The sequence below is a fragment of the Centruroides vittatus genome, unplaced genomic scaffold, assembly GCF_030686945.1.
Source record: "Centruroides vittatus isolate TY-2023 unplaced genomic scaffold, ASM3068694v2 contig_5, whole genome shotgun sequence".
Classification (NCBI taxonomy): Eukaryota; Metazoa; Arthropoda; class Arachnida; order Scorpiones; family Buthidae; genus Centruroides; species Centruroides vittatus.
Window position 1 is genome coordinate 1,963,918 of NW_027122286.1, and position 14,542 is coordinate 1,978,459.

The 14,542-nt window shown below is 29.3% G+C and overlaps 1 long non-coding RNA gene across 1 annotated transcript; it reads right to left on the bottom strand.

Moving 5' to 3' along the window:
• Nucleotides 1–1,078: 1,078 nt before the first annotated feature.
• On the bottom strand, nt 1,079–6,728 carry LOC136978219 (uncharacterized). Its single transcript, XR_010881189.1, has 5 exons — nt 6,674–6,728; nt 4,715–4,769; nt 2,665–2,807; nt 1,163–1,866; nt 1,079–1,104 (listed from the first exon to the last, which is right to left on the bottom strand). It is a non-coding gene; the product is annotated as an uncharacterized lncRNA (long non-coding RNA).
• Nucleotides 6,729–14,542: the final 7,814 nt, after the last annotated feature.

The window sequence follows — 14,542 nt, forward strand, 5'->3', positions numbered from 1 at the left end:
CGAATAGCTTGTTCGGCAACCGGGATAAAAAAAGAGTTCAAAAATTGTACTTGATACTGTGGATGATTATAACTAACGATCGTAATTATATTAAATGAGACTGGCTAAGTTGTTCGTGAACCGAATTGTTCGAAAAGCGAGGCGTTCGAAACCCGAGGTTTGACTGTATTGATAAATGAAACATCTTCAAATCTATGAATCTATTTATTTTTTAGTTATCTGAGGTTGCATTCAATGTGTTAAGACTGTTAATCTAGCTTAAAAGGTTTAAATAGGGTGTGGCAAATGTCATTAAAATATGGCGCTTTCGTCGAAAAGAGAAACGCTATAAAGCAGTTGTGATAATAGTCCACTGTAAATCTGACTCCCATTGACCGGAAAATTGATGCCCCACCGACTGCCGTATTCACAACCAAGGACCAAAGGTTTGTTAGAAGCTAACCATGTACTGTACTTTATTTTTACTATGTGAATGCTTATTGGTTAACTTCTTACTCTTGATCCTTGGTTGTAAATACGACACAAGAGAGATGCGCTATATTTCTCGTGTCTGAAATCGTAACCAATCTTTTAATTCTTCCTATCCACATTTTCTAATGAGAACTGTTTGCTTTTATAAGGCCTAATATAATTGTGCAATATTATAATATTTCATTTCAGAATAGATTAAAGTTAATATAACAAAACAAAATGTTGTTTTGTTATATTAAATTGAAACTTTTTTGGGGTGATCTGTCCCGGATATAAGGGGTCCTGTCCTTCACGCCCCGGCCGCCCAACGTGGGCCTAGTTGAACTCATGATGGACTTGAAAAAAAATGACTTGATAATTTTAAAGTAAAATGCTACCTTTCATTACATATATGAAAATATAAATATGAAGCCGGACTTAATTTTTTATTCGATAAAATAAATTTTCGAATATAAAATTAGAATTATTTATATAGTTTTAGTTAGTAAAACAAATTATAATAAATTCATCATACTCAATAATAAAAGTAAGTAATTACTTTTAACTAATTCCTTTAACATTTATTTATATAAAATAATTAAGAAATAAACAGAAATTTAAACAAGATCGTTTTTATTAAATGAAAAAATTACACTTCATCAAAATAATAAAAAAAAAACTTGAAATTACATTAATTTGTTATGGCAAAAACACATTAATATTGATATCAGTGTGATAATTTTCGTTTGATTTACTAAAAGAAGAAATAATACAGTTTTTAAATTTTAAATTAAGTTATTTAACAATATTACGAAAAAAAAAAAAAAAAAAAAAAAATATTACAAGACGAATTTAGAAGGATGGAGTGTATTGACTGATAATCCTATTAGCCCAAAACAACGAGGAAAACATAAAAGAAGCAAAACAATCTTCACATTATAACTACAGTATTAAACTCTATCAAATTAAACTCATCTCTTTAAGAGATCGTTCTTTCAGAGAACTTTAGATTTACTTACAGGTTGAATCACTTAATAAATAAAAAACACGAATTTGACTCATTCTAAAATTTACATTATAAAATACTATATATTACATTAATAATTTTGATTTTTTAAAACAGTATTTCAAAATACTTTTTTAAAACACATTTATATACAATTGTAGATAATGAAATACACCAAAATGGAGTAATAATTAACATGTAAAAATAATTTATATTTAAATTTAACTTTTTATAATGTTTTGTGCGATATTTTAATAAAGCTGCATTAGTGAAATAATATTTTGTTCGTTTCAAAGTTATTTGCTATCATTCCATTCTTCACTTTTTCATATCAGCAACCATTTCAAATTCATCACATTCCAAAACAGATCATGATAATGAGTTCAATTTCACAACTACGAAAGCTTTTCCTAAATATATAAAAATAATTTATTAGTATTCTAGTAAATATACAATAATATTTCTTCTATATAATGTACAAAACAAAATATTAATTAAAATATATTTATGAAAATGGGTGGTTTCAGGTTGTTCGTGGGCACCAATGACCGATTAATATATTAAGAAAATAAGCCGCTTGCTCGAGATTTTCGATCTCAAGGCCTGAAATAAATTAACTACAGTATACAGTGGTGCTTCGTACTTCGAATCAATTTTTCCCATTAGAAATAATGAAAAGTCAATTAGGCTAATCCATTCCCAGACCATAAACAATATCCATTTCGATAAACTTACAACAGCAAATATATACAACTTAACGTATTCCTAAATATATAAAAATAATTTATTAGTATTCTAGTAAATATACAATAATATTTCTTCTATATAATGTACAAAACAAAATATTAATTAAAATATATTTATGAAAATGGGTGGTTTCAGGTTGTTCGTGGGCACCAATGACCGATTAATATATTAAGAAAATAAGCCGCTTGCTCGAGATTTTCGATCTCAAGGCCTGAAATAAATTAACTACAGTATACAGTGGTGCTTCGTACTTCGAATCAATTTTTCCCATTAGAAATAATGAAAAGTCAATTAGGCTAATCCATTCCCAGACCATAAACAATATCCATTTCGATAAACTTACAACAGCAAATATATACAACTTAAGGTAAAACTGACACAATTAAATGCCCCAATAATAAACTAAAACAAGAAGAGATAAAATAGGCAAATACCGTATAATAAATGAAAATTTAATTTACTTGTTGTACAGCTGTCGATTATCGTATAACATGGTCATCAGATTCGTCATACATGTATCGCTCTTATGCTTCGCGAAATGTACCTTTTTCGTCTCAATAGTCGATATTACAACCTTCCTCTTCGATTTCGTTGCTTCCACACCCTTCAAATAAGTTAACGATAAATTGGATTGAACAAACTTTTTTGCGTATCTTTAACAACTGTTTAACATTACTTAACATAGGTATGCGATTTAATTATAACCAGCTGTGAGACTGAAGACAGTATTGCTAATATGAAATTGTATTCCTTGTTTAAAAGTTTATCTTAAATTTTTTACTTCACATTTTGTTTGTATAAAATAAAGTTGAATGTCTTGGGATAAAAAGCATATCAGACACATTAAGCTTTATGAATTTCGGAAAGGATACAATGCCATACAAACAGTTAAAAAATTTGTATTATGTATGGGAAAGATGCTCCTAAACTTCGAATGTGTCAAATGTGATTTAATAAGTTCTGTTCGGAAAATTTTGAACTACATACGGCTACGGGCGCCAAAAACTGTCGAGGAAAAAAAAATTCAGGAAGAAATTGTAAAAATCTTCGAATAACAAACAATATATACAACCAAACACATGAGAAATAAAGCGAAAAAATCAAAAAAACATACTAGCGAGATTGCGGCCGAAGTTTTCAACGTGAAAACGAACGTCGGTCGTTCAGCGCCGCCATCCTGTAAGTCTAGAAGTTTGACAATGGCGTTTGGAATGTCGAGCACGATTCCACTGACGTTCCAAACGCCATTGTCAAACTTCTAGACTTACAGGATGGCGGCGCTGAATGTCCGACGTTCACGTTTTCGCGTTGAAAACTTCGGCCGCAACCTCGCTACCGTATGAGAGTAACGCAAGAGTGATAGCGAGACGACTTGAGACATAACAGATCGCGTTTACGCTTCGAGTTCAAACGATTCGAACTCAAAAGCGAATTTTTGCCGAATTTAGTGTTCGAACTCTGAAGCGTTCGAAGTACGAGGTACCACTGTATACTAAATTTCATTTATACATGTTAAATGAGTCCAGAAATTAGCGATTAGAATTCGTTCCAAGCATTAGAATTTAGAATAGCCAAAAGCATTTGGAAAAAATATTGAATTTATTTTAAATTAAATTCAATAAATTATGCATATCTGTTATCTAATCTTGATCCGCATAAACAAAAAGCAAGGCATTTCAAGACGAAAAAAACAGTGTCAATTATGTTGTTTAAAGTACAGTATTTATTTTTGTCAAATTTAGTGTTATGGATAATGTGCGAAATCTGGATAATGTCGATACTTCCAGATGTCAACTTATCCAAGTTAGAAGGCTAAACACCGAAGGATGGAGGAAATTATTTAATTTTCAAATTTATTGTGCTAACCTAGTCGTTTAGTAAAAAATTATGATTAACAAATCACTATTAATAAACTCTTTATCTGGATATAACAATGAAACACCACAATCAATATCAGAGTCGGCTTGAGGGTCATGCAACCCGTGAATCTGCAACGACCCATGCTTGGTTAATATTCGGCCTCTGCGTCTTAAAAAACTTCGCATTTATATTTTGCATTGTACCCCGCAAAGTATGGAACCAATTCTAAACAATGTCAAAATAAGATGTTGAAATAGATCGAAACATTATATTTCATAAAGCATAGAGTTAACTTATTTTGAAAAGTAGATGTAGTGATAGGGGATTAAAATTATGGTATATACTGTAATCGAATTTCTTTTGACATGTTATAATATGATTCCATCAATGCTATTCACTTGTATCCCTTCACTTTTTAGCTTCCATTAATTAGCAAAATAAATGCATTTCGTCTCTAACGGTATTAAACTGTTTAAAAATAAAAATGTAATAATGTTCAATTAACTAAGTTTGTTAAATTGTTTTACCTCTGTTTATTTCTCAAACGTTTGACATAAAACTTTATTTTGTTACTGTATGTGTATACTCATATCTATATACTATAAATTCTATGTTAAGGTAATTTTATCAGTATTGTCATAATTAAATTACCTGGAAAGCTTCTTATAGTTGCCGTTATTCTTCCAATAAAACAGTTCTCATATATCTGTTAATATACAGAAAAGTTGTTACAAATAATTACATTTATTTTCCACCGATTACTTCAGTATAATACAAAATGAACAGAAATTTATTCGATAAACAATTTAAATACCTTTTTAATATAATAAATGTAGTTTATATCGTTATTTTGCAAGTACGAACAATAAGTAATATGTTAACTATTCAGAAAAACAATTATAGATATTGCCATTATGTTTGACAATTTTATAAAAATATAAATATAGTCACAAGGTAAATATTGATAGGTAAATTTAATTTCTCTAATGATGTTTCTTTGTTTACAGATTACATATAATAAAATATCATGTATAATTTATTTTGTTTTGAATGAGAAAAATAAAAATCAATTTTTTGCACTATATATAACCTAAATACAAATATCGGTATACAAATATTCATATATTGTAACAAAAATAAAGAATTAAAACAAAAGCTTAACTGTGAAGAGATTTAGAAGAGAAATAAAATGAAATTTCTACGAAAAATTAGAAAATGAAATATGTAAAATGTTTTTGTACAAATTTAATTTTATTATTTAATAATAAAATCAAGATAATAAAATAATAAAGAAAGGATTTACAGAGATAAATGGTGAAAATCTGTTTTTCATTTTATTTATATACAGTATTTGTACGGTTTTTGCAAAAAAAAAAAAAAAAAAAAAAAAGAAGAAGAAGAAGCAGACGTATGGTTCAGGTATTGTACAGACTGCTCATATGCGAGAGAAATGAGATAGGATCTGAAACAGATAAGAGATTGACCGTCGTATTTCCTATACCCAGCCCTGACGAGAGAGGATAAAGACGTTGCTGCAGCAACAGGGTTTTTTAAAGTAAATTTCTTTGTTTCTTTTCAAGGATATTTCACAATGGTATGTCTCTACACCCAAATAAAAAGATAGACGGTCATTGACGGGTCAGATAATTGAGTCATTGGAACGGGGCAGGTATGGAAATAGTTAGGGGAGATATCCGTGATTTCTTTTCACGTGGCTGTTTATACCTAAGAGAGATGAGATAGGGCATTAGAGAGATAAAAAAAACTTTATCTCATCACTTTTACTCTCTGTTCTCTAAATATTAAATTACAAACAACGAGATATTTTTAGAAAATTATGTTATTTCAACTGGTTGATAATTAGAACATTTTTTAAAAATAAATGATTCATTTTTAATTTTTTTTTTTTTTTATAAGTTACAATCAAACCTCGGTTTTCGAACTTAATTCGTTCCTAAAATTTCTTCGAAAACCGATTTGTTCTAAAACTGGAACAAATTTTTCCATAAGAAACAATGTAAAATGGATTAGTTTGTTCCTGACCCCCAAGCAAAGTTTTCTTTTTTTTTTTTAGCTGTATTTCTTGCATAAATATGTTTACAAATTCAATATGATATTATATATAATATATTGTATATATATATATTAAAAGCAAAATATTCCATCACCGCTAACTGAAACCGAAATATTAACACTTTATAAAGAAGTGCTATGAATAGGCTCAATTCTGACTGCCAAAATGAAATATAACTAAATCAATCAAGACGAACAACAAGTATGCTACTTCATTCACAATTTCCGAAATGTGTTTCAATTGATTTGATTCAATTGATTATAAATTTCCACTGTCGTCCGTCTGTCCGTCTTTCCTTAATCTCGAAAATGGAGACATGAAATTCAAGAACAGATATGGAAACCTCAGAGGCAGGACGCCCTGATTAATTATATACTTATAATATTATTATTTTTAGTTTTAATTAACTGGCTACCTAGTATTAATAAATATTAAATATTAATACTGTATTATAATATATAATATAATATTAAATTATCTTTGCGTTGTTACTATGTAAAAAGCAGCTAATTACACAAGTTAATAAAATCTGTTACATTTAAAATTGATCACGTTTAGCCGTTAGCTGCTTGTCAGGTAGACTCGGCCAACACTACAGACTCTGACGTATATGGGAAATTTTTGTGACGTATATATTGCGTCTAATTGTGCAATCTTGAAAATTTAAATAAAATGATTCATTTTAGTTATAAACAAACACGAATTTCATTAACTTAGGCAATTCACATAATCATTTCCTTTATTAGTAATTAAATCATCACAGTTGAAAAATGTTACCTTGTTAAATACTGTTTTAGATCATACAATTTTTTTTTTACATTTCAAATACGGTTTCGTGGATGACGTGTCACAAAATTACGTGTACGCTGGATGCGTGTTACAAAATTAAAGAGTTAAATTATTTTAAGAATAACTGATAACTACACAATAAAGAAATAAACATTTTTAAAAATAAAATACTTTATTAACGATGCAAGTCCTGAATATTTTATTAGGCCTAAATAAAATTTCTATATTCTTTCATATATATATATTTTTTCATATAGTCAATATTTAAATGAGATATTCTGTCTAAAAGCTTAATTTTAAGAGCTTTGATTATAGATTTATTTAATTATTTCTCTCATTTATACAGGCTGTATTTATACATTTTTAGATATAAAAAGAATAAGTTATATAGCAATATAGCCTATGTAAATTATATATATTACATATATATAGTATTAAAGTATGTACACTATAAAAAGTTGTATACTCATATCAGAGTAAGCTACAATTTTATATAAGTATAGTATACAACAGAATATATATGTATCAGAGAAAGTACTAAAACTACATTTTCGATATGTACTGTACTATACTGTACTCAGTGCCTGATTAGCCTATCGAATAGGCTGACTAGGCTATAGCCTAGAACGCCCGATTTTTCGCTTAATCTTTTTTGGGTCCGTTAAAAATGATGCGTTGATAAAGAAGTGGAGAGGTTGTTTTTTCAACAGTTTATCAGAATTAATTCCACTAAAATTGGTAATTTATTATTACAAAAATATAAATAATGGAATTACGTCTTTATTTACCAGTTGTGCATATTTGTAATTATGTATAACAAAGAATTTTAAGAATATTATTAAAAATTAAAATAATTTATTTTTAAACTGTTCAATAAACTAAACAGCTACGTAAGAGTCATTAACTGTATATCATCTGGTTCATCCATTACACCAGTGGTGCCGAAGCTTTTCGAATGGCAGACCAAACTGTGCATAATAGGTAGGCGGGTTACAAATATTTTATATATTTCATATATACAAAAAATAAGTAAATAAATAAAATAAAATAAACCCATTTCTGTCACTTATAAGTGGTACGTCAAATATGTTCGCTGACTGGATTTGGTCCGGGGGCACTAATGGATTACACTAATGGGTTAAATGGATTAATAATAATCTCAGATGTGTTCATATTTATTTCTTACTTAAATGTCAAATTGGTTTTAGGTTATGTTAGCCTAAACCAGTGGTTCTCAACCGGTGTGCCACGAAATTTTCTCATAGGAGAATAACAAAATTTCAAAAAAGAAGTCATTTAAAAATGAAAAGTTTAGTCTACTTTTTAGTATTATTTGTATATTTTTAACATAAAAAAACTGCAATCCTTAAAATTACATTTCGTTTATATATAGGCTAAGACGTCTTTGATGCGTCTATTATTATAGTTATTATAGTTATAGTTCGTCGGTGTGCAACTGGCTCAAAAGTTGAGAGCCATTGGGTCAAGAGTTAATAGTGTATTAGGAAATTTTGAATGCTTTACATTTTTATCTACTGAATAGTATGTGTTATTCAAGGATTAATAATTTATTGTGACAAATCTTGAAAGAAAAGCATCATGTTTTGTTTCTTTTCAATTCAAAATAATATTCTTGATGTACTGTACAGTAAATATCAACTCAGATGTATCATAAACTTTCTATAAAACTTTGTGATTTCATTGTTAGTCTATGAAACACTACGCCTATTAAACACACGCACTTTTCGATATTGTTTTGTTTTTCATACATTTAACATAATCTTAATTTGCGTTTTTTAGTCTACGAATTAGATCTGTAATTATTAAATATAGCCTACTAATATTTTCATGGGAGAATTATCTCGTGTATATAATGTTCATATAATATATTAATTAAATGAGACTAGCTTTTATAAGTTAAAAGAGCCAGATGCATGTTTTGTTAACAAAATGACTGTTATTTATAAAAACAATTTCATAAACGACTTTGCTGACAATCATCAGTATGTTACAATAAAAATCATCATATATATATATAAAAAACTTTCATTATTTTAATATCTTTTTGATTTTATAAATGAATATCTTTGCCAGTCTAGTTATTGATTTCTGAAATTAATTCTAATCATTAATGTTATGGTACTGCTTACAGATCAAATCTAGTATAAACCAAGGCTTAGAGACCTTTCTGTGCTGCCAATCCTAATTTTTCCAGCTTTGACTCTTTCCGTCTTATGGGTAGACTACTAAGGAGGTCTTTTATTTCATATCCATCACTGGGTTAGCACGGCCCACCAATGGGGAAACGGACAGTTAGAGATTGATTCATACATGAAAATTTTGAGCTGACCCATATTTGAACCCGGTAGACCCGGGTTCAAATATGGAGTCAAAACAGCTGATTCACCAAACCCTACCAAATAAGATGACTAGAGCCTTTACACTTCGGTAATTCGGTCAGTAGTTGACTATTGTTAGTCATGTTAAAAGCCACAACTTATAGATTAAACTAAAAACATTTTAAAGTCACTTCTACATCTGGCCAGATGCAATGGAGTCTTAATATACTCGTAGAGAACTGTCAAAGCAATGAATGAAAACATTCATATATTTTCATATATCACGAGTTCACTAAAGCAAACAAAGAACTAACAAAATCGTTCGCTATATCGGATAATAACTACAGTATAAGAAGAGTTCACTGTATTTTAAATATAAGAGATCCCTTTAAGAATTGAACACAGTATAACTGTAAAAAGTCTTTTTAATAAGACCAAGCTAAAAATTAGCAATATGTGCTGGATTTTATTGATTATTCTGACAACTACTTAAAAGAGGTTTTTCAGACAATTAAGCAAACTTGTAATAATGTTCTTTTATAAATAAAAGGAATTTGGTAACAAGTTTCTGAGTAATTCTTGGTGTCCGGTGATTGTCTCAGCTGGAAAGACTTAATTGTAGTTTGCTTAATTGTCTAAAAAACCACCTTTGAGTGGTTGTCAGAATAATGTAAAAAATCTATTGTTATTGAATTTGTTAACACCTAATTAAAATTAAGAAAAGAATTAACATAGAGACCAAATAAAGAAACATATTTCAAACAAAATTTCACTTTATGATATTTAATAAAGCATATAATGTAATAATAAATTACTTAATTAATAAAGTATATTATACTGTTATTTAATAAATATAAAAATAAAGTATTAATTTAAAAATGCTTACATTACTGTTACATTGCAGTGATTCAGTTACGATTTTCTTTATTTAATATAATTTCTTGCGTTATGCAGTGCTTTAGATGACTTTTGCTGTTCAAGTGTTGGGAATAGCATTTGTATCCAGTGAATTTCTTTCTACAAGGTTCACAAAATACATAATTATTCGAATATTCATCTTTAAATATAGGAATATTTGCATTTTTCAGTTCTTCTTTATTTTTATGCCTTTTACTACTAATATGTTGAGAATACGGAAATGGTCCAGTAAACGACTTTTCACAAGTCGAACAGTAGTTATAGTTTATAATTTGCATGGCCATTCTGAAAAAGAAAAATGTATTTAAGATTTTAAATACAGTGATTGCAACATTGTGATTGTTTTATTTACCAATTAATAAAATTTAAACAAGTTATCAAAACAGTTTCAAAAAATGTATGAACTATTGAAACCATTATTATTTTAAATATCGTTATAGATTTAGTGATATTATCTGTTATAAATTCATATTGTAATATTATGAATATACCGCATTTTTCCGAAAATAAGACCTGTGATTTTTTTCAGAGTGCGCATAATACTGTATAAGCCCTACCCCTAAAATAACCCCCAATTAAGATCTTCAGCCAGATGGTCGTATTTAATACGTCCGTTGCAACCCCGACGGACGTATTGAATTATGAAATAACTAGCAGATGAACCTGGCGTTAACGCAAAAAACCGCATCTAAAATAGTGCCGTAGAATCCGAGTTCAGAGTAATCCTTAATAATTCGCTCCTTCTCCTCCGCGAGAGGGATTTCGAAAAATCCCTTCTTACGTGTACGTTCTCACGACGACCCTAACTGTACCAAATTTCAACTTTCAACTCCTAACCCTCTGGGCTCTGCGCTTAATAGCGAGGTTGAGGCCGAAGTTTTAAACACGAAAACCTGTACGTCGGACGTTCAGCACCGCTTTCCTGTAAGCCTAGAAGTTTGACAATGGCGTTTGGAATGTCGAGCACGATTCCACTGACTTTCCAAACGCCATTGTCAAACTTCTAGACTTACAGGATGGCGGGGCTGAACGTCCGACGTACACGTTTTCGTGTTTAAAACTTCGGCCTCAACCTCGCTATTATTATTATTATTATTATCAACCCATATGGATTATCTATAGGCTATAGATAATATTAATATATAATTAAATATAAATAAATATTATTATTGACATTAATAATTAAAATAAATGATAATATAAATTATAATTAAGTATTTGTAAATACCAAAGCGATCTCCTTTGGACGAGAAATCACCTGAAAATAAGACCTAATGCGTCTTTTAGAGCAAAAATTAATATAAGGTCCGGTCTTATTTTCGGGGAAACACAATATTTTAAATGAATTCCAGATTTCGTACATAATTAGTGACAATTTTTAAATATAATTACGAATTTAAGTTTATTATTTAATAAATTTAATGATAAATCTTATCATTGAAGCGGAGCGTTAGCGAAGCTTCTACGAGACTTATAGAATTGTGTTCGTTTTCAAAATCCATTGGATAGATTTTTATTAAACTTTGCTATTTTGCATTAATTGCGATGCGGAATCCAAAAATGCAATAAAAGTGGAGGTCCATAACTTCTTTTTCGAGATATTAGGTTCGTTCACGAGCTCGCGCGACAAAGCGATATCGTATGAATCAAGCGACTTTGTCATGCGATGTTTCACAGTCGCTAGCACGTCTTGTATAAAATCGAGTTCGTTCTCAAAATTTAATAGATTTATTTTGATAAAACTTTGCCATTTTTCATTAATTGAGACGATGAATCCAGAAATGTAATGTGGGTACATTTAAATGTAAAAAAATCCAGCAACGAATCGCTTAACTTTCCCAACAACATTTAAAATTCTGCTGGCGTTATCTGTTACGATATTTCATTTAAAAAAAAAAACTGTCTACATTTTTAATTACTATAAAATGGCAGGAAGCTTTATTTTTCAGGGTAGGGATGAGTTTTATATATATAGCCTATATATATAAATGTAAATGCTAATAACATAAATCGTCACGAAGTCCGATCCTACTCGAGATACGACACGCGACTACCCTTTATTACCTCGTTGACCTTAAACCACCAAAACTTAATAGTATGAATCTTTATAATACACAAACCTTCCTGCAAAATTTTAGAAATTTTCGAAAACACAGGATTTATTAAGCTTCAAAGAGGGTAAACAAAATCTTGCCACACACATGCACGCACGCACACACACACACACACACACACATTAACAACCATAAATACAGAAAAACCTCCTGAATGTTTTTTTTTTGTTTTTGCATTTCTTAATGTTTCAAAGTCCTCTAAGTCCAAAAATGTAAATTCTTGGGGGGGGTCATTTTTCGACCGATCGCCAAACTTTCCCTCTGTTATAGATAACAGAGCCAGGAAAGTAAAAGCAGGAGTCCATGACTTCGTTTTCGATATACAAAGGTATTACAGTGACAATGTCCATGCTCTCTGATGCTACGAGCTCATCTAACGAAATTTAGGCCTATGAGTCAAAAATAAAAACAGTATTACGTGCGCCTAACGGAAAATAGGCGCGAAAAACGAACACAGCACAAGAACAAAGCAATCGAAATTGATTGGAGCAAGGACAGTACAAGGATCGTGTCTCCCGTGACTTACAGGTATGATGATAGCCAGGGCCGGATTTACATAAGGGCATTTGGGGCCTGTGCCCAGGGTCCCCACAAAACTAAAAAACAATTATGTTTAAACATAATTTTTTTTCTATTACCGCGACAGCCTAGTGTGGCCTAATCAGGAGGGCAACAGGCAGAGAAAACCAAACCCGGAAAAAAACCTATGAAACATCGGAAAATTTCGGGAAAAAATTTCACATAGGTATTTTTCAGTTAAATTAAAATAATTAGTTTTACACAATAAAATATATGTATGTTTACAATAACCTTATTTTTAAATGAAATTTACAACTTCCTAGTTCAAATCTAATTGAAAGTACAGTATTTTGTGTAAATTTTCTAAATCATCAAATTTGCCTACTCTTAAAGGGGGGACCCCCACCGAATTTGTGCCCAGAGCCCCTGGATTGGTAAATCCGGCCCTGATGATAGCCTCTTTAGTGGTGCAAGTGCAAAGTTCGCCTGTCTGCGTCTGTCAGGTACTGTACCAGGATCGCCTCTTCTGTGCCTAACAGGTGCAGGGATCGCTTCTTTCCTTTCAACTCCGCTTCCGCTTCAATTCTATCGCAATACATAAAGTCGCGTGATGTCCTAGTAAAATTTGTTACGAGTTAACTGAATTTAAATTCGAATTACTTCAAGAAATTCTATTCAGATTTAATAATTTAAATGTATAAAATTATTTAATTAGACAAACTATTATTTTTAAGAATTTTAAGTTATTTTATATTGTCAATTATAATATAGAGTCAACATTATAGCTGCAATTTTGGAGTGCCTGCAAACGATGGAGTTCAAGTTTTCATTACTACAGCAGTATGAACACTTATTGTGATAATGTGTAAGTGATATTGTTATAAGTGCTTGTATTTAATAGTATTGTATTGTAAAATGTTGTATTATAAAATGTTGATAAATGTATTATGTTGTAATGTATTACGATAAAAATTATTAATACAAAGTTCAACATGATAATATATAATCAAATATTCAAATTACTTATTTATTAAATTAATAATTTGAATTAACTTTTTAAAAAATAGAAAGTTAAGTTTCTAAGAAATATAATTTAATTCATAAAAACTACAAAATGTTCTTAAAAATCATTTTAATTCAGTGCTTGTCTTATTTTCTTCTATTTAACACTGAAGTAGTGTTTATTATTTAATGGTTTTCAAATGGCTTAACAAAATTTTAAATAAAATCATTATTAAAAATAATTATAATTAATTTTTATTAGATTTTAGAATTTAATTTTATTTAATATTTTAATAGAGTTTATATAATGTTTTGCTACTCCCATTTGTTTTATAAATCCATTTGATCTGTTTATAAGACTTGTCACGCAAGTCAAGAAACAAGTCTATTACCTAATAATTTATTTTGATATATAAAAATTAAATATCTAGCCTTTTTCTGTTGTTATATTTATGTTTTTACCATTTATTATATAAAATAACGGTAGAATATTTTGTAATAAGAAAACTGCATAATATAAATGATAATGAATGTTCCATCATTCACGAAACTAATGCTTGGAGTATATTTGTCTGATCTCCTAGTTTATTATTATTTCTTTCCATTTAAACCTAAACATTAAATTGATAAATTTAAATTAAATTTTTGTGAACAATTAAATAAAATTCTATATACAAACTGAATATAGCAATTTTGTTGATCATTTTTAGATGAAAAATATACG